The sequence below is a fragment of the Cebus imitator genome, unplaced genomic scaffold (genome assembly GCF_001604975.1).
Source record: "Cebus imitator isolate Cc_AM_T3 unplaced genomic scaffold, Cebus_imitator-1.0 Scaffold504, whole genome shotgun sequence".
Lineage (NCBI taxonomy): Eukaryota > Metazoa > Chordata > Mammalia > Primates > Cebidae > Cebus > Cebus imitator.
This window is the reverse complement of record NW_016107819.1, coordinates 211,299-218,627: the sequence shown is the minus strand read 5'-3', so window position 1 is coordinate 218,627 and position 7,329 is coordinate 211,299.

The window sequence follows — 7,329 nt, the reverse complement described above, 5'->3', positions numbered from 1 at the left end:
AAAAAAAAAAAAGAAATACCTGTATGTACACATAAACACACACATACACACTCATACGACAAAAGGTCCTATAGCTTTTACTTCAGAACTCTAGTCATGAGATATTAATACAAACTAATTGGTTTGCAAAATAGTAACAGGAAGAAATGGCTGGATGCAAACAGTGGATTTTATCTAAGTAGAAAAGTAACAACAGCTTTAAAGCAGGCAGAAAAGAAAACAGAGAAAAAGAGAACTTAAGAACTGTATAGTTTGCAGGTCAAACTTAGGACTCTTTTTCTTATTGTAAATGTGCACCAAGATCATAGTTCCACTAAACACAAACTCTAGTAAGTAGAAGAATCATAAAATCAACAGAGTTCCCCAAAAGGGAACATTCTCCTTGTTTTCTCCTCATTCGTAGTTTATTTACTTCCCACTTCTTTTTTTGCTTAAAAAGAGGAACTGAGCTGTGGCCTAGGGATTTTGTGGAGTGGGTCAAAGCGTGTACTGCTTGTGGGACTCCACAGTGTATTACATCTTGGTCATTTCTGCCTTCTTACCTGTCTCAGTGTCTCTCTCCAGAATTCAAAGCACCTCCAGGAAGGCTGAAAGAACAAAGTGACCAGTTCCCATATGTGCTTCTTGGACATCCTTTTTTAAACTAATTTTGTTGGCAGCTCCCTGTAGGGATGCTGCATGTCACAGAGGCTCAGTAATGTGGTTTGGCTCTGTGTCCCCACTCAAATCACATCTTGTAGCTCCCATAATTCTCCTGTGTTGTGGGAGGGACCCAGTGGGAAATGATCTAATCATGTGGGCTAGTCTTTCCCATGCTGTTCATGTGATAGTGAATGGGTCTCATGAGATCTGATGGTTTTAAAAATAGGAGTCTCCCTGCACAAGCTGTCTCTCTGCCTGTTTCCATTCATGTAAGATGTGATTTGCTCCTCCTTGCCTTCCACCACAATTGTGAGGTCTCCCGAGCCACATGAAGCTGTAAGTCCATTAAACCCTGTATAAATTACCCAGTCTCAAGTATGTCTTTGTCGGCCATGTGAATAAGTACTAATACAGTAAATTGGTACCAGCAGAGTCAGGGGCTGCTGGAAAGATACCTGAAAATGTGGCTGCAACTTTGGAACTGGGTAACAGGTAGAGTTTGGAACAGTTTGAAGGGCTCACAAGAAGACAGAAGAACGTGGGAAAGTTTGAAACTTCCTGAAGACTTGTTGAATGGCTTTGCCCAAAATGCTGATAGTGATATGCATAATAAAGTCCAGGCTGAGGTGGTTTCAGATGCAGAGGAGGGACTTGTTGGGAACTGGAGCAAAGGTGAGTCTTGTTATGTATTAGCAAACACACTGTGTGGCATTTTGCCCCTGTCCTAGAGATGTGTGGAACTTTACACTTGAGAGATTATTTATGATATCTGGCAGAAAAAATTTCTAAGCAGAAAAACATTCAAGATGTGACTTAGGTGCTGTTCAGGCATTCCATTTTATAAGTGAAGCAGAACATGAAAGTTCAGAAAATTTATAGCCTGATATTGTGATAAAAAAGAAAGTTCTATTTTCTGAGGAGAAATTCAAGCTGGATGCAGAAAATTTGCAGAAGTAACAAAGAGCCAAATTTTAATCCCCAAGACAATCAAGAAAACGTCTCCGGGGCATGTCAGAGGTCTTCATGGCAGCCCCTCCCATCATAGGCCTAGAGGCTTGGGAGGAAAAAGTGGCTTAGCAGGTCAGGTCCAGGGTCCCCATGCTGTGTACAGCCTAGGGACTTGGTGCCCTGCATCTCAGCCACTCCAACCATGACTAAAATTGGCCAAGGTACAGCTTGGGCTGTTGCTTCAGAGGGTGGAAGCCATATGCCTTGTCAGCTTCCATGTGGTATTGAGCCTGTGAGTGAACAGAAGTCAAGAGTTGAGGTTTTGATTAGCTACAGATTTGACTAATTATTATTGACAATGAGTGTATCTCCTCATGGATATATATAAAAATAGTTATGGGTATAATTAGTTATAGGCAGTTATAGTCATAGAGAGGTAGAACCTTAGAGTTATATTTCTTTGATCTATAATGTAATCTAGTCACCAAAATAACTTTAGGTCTCCCAAAGCTTTCATCAAGCAGGGTGACTGGGCAGCATGTTTTTCTTATTTGATTCCACCACATTAGGTTCATTTATTGTTACTTATAGAGAATCTAAGGTACAATATCTTAAGACATAAACTCATGTATGTAAACTCCTGGGAGGTTTCTTGTGCTCCTACATCCCATTTGTTATGCTCAAACACCAGGAGGTTCATGACGAATTAAAAAGCCAACCCCCTGTGCAATTTTTATTCCTAGCAAGTGCTTCCACTCAGAAGCCCTGGCTCCTATCCTATTCTAAGGGAAAGTGAGCCAAAAAGAAAAAAAGAAAAAACTCTATGAGGAAACTTGATAATTTTAATTTTAGTACCTCTGAATCACTCCTGTCTGAACCCTCAGTCCAGTGTTCCCTTGATGAAAAATGTTTCCATGACACTGAAATTCAGATATGCCTTTAGTCCGAACTGGAAAGTAAGACAGGCATACAAGGAGGTCAACAACATAATCTATCTATCTTTCAAGGTCCTATACATTTACTAAGTGCCAGTTAAAATCCTACCTCCTCCAATAAGTCTTCGCAGATATTTAAAGTCAGGATTCATCTATTCTTTTTTCACAAAGCTCTGTTTGTAGGTCTAGTGTAGCACTGAATACAGTCTTGCTTGCATTGGTTTTAATATTAATGTTTCTGTTTCCGTCAGTGGAGTATGAGCTTCTAGAGAATAGAGATGCATGCTTAATTTGTTTCTCTATGTGCTAGAGATTGGCAGTGGTTCTAAATTATTGGAGTATGTCATTCTTGTGAAATCAGTCACAATGAACATTACTAACAATGGAACATCAAAGCTTATGATGGCATATTCTGCTTTGGTATATACACATGCATGTGTGTACATTATATGTGTATAAATACAAACCTGCAAGCTTTGCACATGTATCCCAGAACTTAAAGTAAAATTAAAAAAGAAACAAAACAAAACAAAAAGGGTGGCCAGTATAGGCCCCAATTGAAAGGTGGCATTTGACTTGAAAGAGGGTCAGTGCCATGAATGTATAGGAAAGTATCATCCCAGGATGAAGAAGCAGCCATTGCAAAGACCCCAAATAGGGAATGAGCCCAGCATGATCAAGGGACAGCAAGGAGTCCAGGGTGGTTGAAGCAGAACGGAGTGAAGTCCCACTTCTCCATGCACCCACCAAGTTTTGTATCCCAATACACTACTGCCCTTTCTCTATCCCCCCCACTGTTACCTTGCCATGCTATCACCTGGCACACTGTCACTTTTCTCTCATGGGACTTGGACAACTAACTCCCCCTCTAGGGATATTTTCTGCCTCAGATTACGGAGACTCACCTGCCTCTTCTTTTACACTTAAGTCCTGCACTGCAGCTAATTCAAGTCCTGCATTCCAATGAAGGGGCGAGGTTATTCTCCCATGCACAGGCCATCTAACACTGTTCCCTGGTCACCTGCTGGCTGCGGCGCAGGCAGCAGTGTCTGAACCTGGCCTCAGAAGGAACCTGGGGAGGTGCCTGTGGTTCCTGGACATTCAGGGAAGAGGAAAGAACAGACCCAGGAACTTCAGAACATAGCTTTTGGCTAAGGAAACAAAGACTGACAAGAACAATACCTAGATTTCTGTTGACAGGTACCCACCACCTTTGCCTCTCAGACACTGCATCAGACTCTTTAGCTCATTAGACACACCTGAGAGATAAAGATCAGGAAACTCCTAGGGCATTCCCAAGCCCACACAGTTTCTGAGGATTGGAGCTGGAATTTGCATGAGGCTTCAGGGCCCATTCTCATAACTGCTGTGCTAGGCTCACTTAAACCCCACGTCACCTGTGTGTAAAATGCGACTAGACATTGTTTACTGTTCCATCTGCCTCTAAATGGTTGTGAATTTGGTCAAAAGACAAAGTCTAGAGGAAGAGTTTCTCTGCCACTCTTTTCTAGCTTTCTTTTTAATAGCTCAGATTACTTGTAGGTGGTACACTTGTTTAAAACAGAAATGGTGACCTTTCTGTTTTATGAGGTTTCCAGCTTAGTATCTGAAATGCAGAAAGACACTGGGTATGTTTGTAAATCTACAATCTCAATACATTCCCTTCTCTCTACATAAGACTTTCTAGGAATATATTGAACTCTCTTTCCAACTTGAATGCTCACATTTTCTTTAGGTAGCTTCTTGTCACCGCCTGTCACTCATTCTTCCTAGGGGATATCTCCATCTAGCAGAGGGAAGTACAGTTTCCAAAATGAAATCTGAAGTTAGCTTCTGTGTAATTTATCTACCTGATCTTTAACCCTTACAGCAGAAGTTTGAACTAAAGCACACAATTGGAATATTCCTTCTAAGTTAAGAGATCAGGCTATCACCCAAGAGTCCCTTCTAAAACAATAAGCGTTAGCTGTCAAACACCCTCGCCAAGCCCCATACAGTACTAGACATTTCCAGTGCAAAACTCTGCACTAGGCAGAGGCCTGGGGTTGTCTACTTTGTTCTTGGTTCATTCTGTAAACAGCATACCCAGAGGCAACCTCATGGTATGTACAGACTTGGAATAATTTGATCCAATGCCTCCAATACTTACCTCACAGGATGTTTCAGGACAGAGTCTGTCACCAAATGATTTTCCATCAGATATGTGCTCATCCCTTTGCCTCACCCATGTCCAATTATCCTGAGGATGTTAGCTTTTTGCTTTTCCCCCCTATACTCTGTAAATATGCAGTAATTCACCTAAGGGCCTGGTTTTCAAATTACTCCTGTTCCTCACCTTGATTGCAAATCACCCTCTCCCTAGTAAACCCTGTTTCTAGACAGTTGGAATTCACTTTTCTAAAGGAATCAATGACTTAATGTTGCCTACCATGACATTGGTTAACTTTCAGGGAAGTCTCAACAGAGGGGCGCAATCCCAGGAGCAAAGGTGCAGGGCAGGGCTTAATCTTCTCTCATATTTTAACTTTGCCCTTCCGCAGCTCTAATCAGCCCTTACCTATAAAACTGAGGCTATCTCATATTCTTTCCCACAATTCTAAAATATCTCATTCTGCATTGTATCTTAGACAAGCAGTATTTATGCCATGTGTCGCCTGAACAAGATGCCAGGCCTGCTCAGCAACACATTCCAGATGGAATTTCTGTTACCTTCTTTTTTCTAACTTCTCATAAAATAGTTAGGCCAGTATTTTCCAAACATTAGGTCATAATAGTAACCCCAAATAAATATTAGTTACTGTCATTATTATGAATCCATGCATTGAGTTTAATAACATAGCTCTCATTGAATATAATATAAAGTAGGTAGATACTTTAAATATTTTTGTGTGCTGAAGTTCAGAGAAGTAAACTAAACTCTTGGACATTATAGCTACAGACCTAAAATTTGAATAGAAGTCTTAGTGACTATAAAATTTATGTTCTCTACCACTATGCTGTTCCTTTTTCATAAATGTCTGAACACAGAGGAAATAATCAAGTTTCAACTTGAGATACTGCCACATGCTTATGAGATTACAGAGCTAGTAAATATAAGAAAACATTTGTTGTGTTTCTGAAACTCCCACCTTCATATGGAGACACTTACTATCTTACCAAATGTACTCTAACAGGAAAAATTAGTTTGCTTCAATTATGAAATTTAATGAGAAATACCAGTACATAAAATGAAAGTCATAGGTGTGATGTGGAGACAGACACCAACTCACTTGCCCCCAGAAATTCTACCTTTGGCAAATTAAGAGAAATATCTCTTGAAGCAATCTTCTCTGACCTGGGGATGGTGTTGGTTATTGGAAGAAAGTCTCCAAGAGAATAATTGAGAATTAATATGTGCCTTTAATTTGTATAAGCCATGAGATGGGATAGGAAATTGAGTTATGGGACTAGATCAATATTAACACAACCCTCTAAGCTCATTAAAGTGTTTCAAAGGGACAAATCTATGAGAAATAGGATTGTAAATGCATTTTGTTAAATGGAAGAAAACATTTGTAAACAACAACAACAAAAAAAAACAGGTAGGAATGTGAATGGCTAGGTAGAAAGGATTCAGGAATGATAAATTTCTTGCAAACTTCACAGAAATGCAACTATCTCCTCTGGAAAAAGCAAACAAAAACTTCTAATATAAATAACTTTTCACCTATTTAGTCAAGAAAGATTTCATGTTTAGTCTTATAGTGGAGAAGCCAATGAATCAACATTTTGGTCAAATTGCTTTTAAAAAGTCTCATTACATCCCATGTAGAGATAATTTGCCCAAGGTGCTACAGTTACTAGGCAGAAATTTCTGGATGCAGGTGCTACTCCTGTGATTTGAAAGAGAGTAGACGTTGGAAAGCCGATTCTTTTCACTATACTCTGCAGGGAAAAAAAACAAATGCAGCTATTGTGCAAACACATGAGAGGGTGGGTCTTATTTTGTCTGAAGAGGTTAGAGCGATTTCAAAAAAAGATATTATTTAACTCTTACAGAATGTAAAAGGATTTTCCAAGAAGACAGGATAGGGAAGATGATAGGGATTGGCTGTGTTCCCACTCAAATCTCATCTTGAATTATAGCTCTCATAATTCTCACATGTTGTAAGAAGGACCTGGTGGGAGGTAACTGAATCATAAAAGCAGCTTCCCCCATGCTGTTCTCGTGGTAATGAATAAGTCTCACAAGATCTGATAGTTTTATAAGGGGAACCTCTTTTGCTTGGGTCTCATTTTCTTTTTGCTGGCTGCCATGTAAGACATGCCTTTGCTCTTCCTTCATTCTCCGCCATGATTGTGAGGCCTCTGCAGCCATGTGAAGCTGTGAGTCAATTAAAACTCTTTCCTTTATAAATCACCAGTCTCAGTTATGTCTTTATTAGCAATGTGAACGCATGAAAATGAACTAATACAAAGGGATATCAAAAATAGGTGTATTCAGAATTCTCCTGCATGCATAAATGGAAAAGGAGTGACAGTCTGTGTGTTCATTCAAGGATCTGCAAGTAACTGGTAGGGCTTAAGTTGATGCTGCACATGGGAGAGTAGTGCCTCTTTGGGTTGCAGGGATTATACTATGGTGTGAATGTTTGTGCTCTCCCCTATCATATGCTGAAATCCTAACCCAAGGCAATGGTATTAGAATATGGAATCATTTTTTGTTTCGTCTTCAATTTCTTTCAACAGTGTTTTGTTTTCCTTGTATAGGACTTTCATTTGTTTGGCTAAATTGATACCTAGGTATTTTATATTCTTTTTAGCT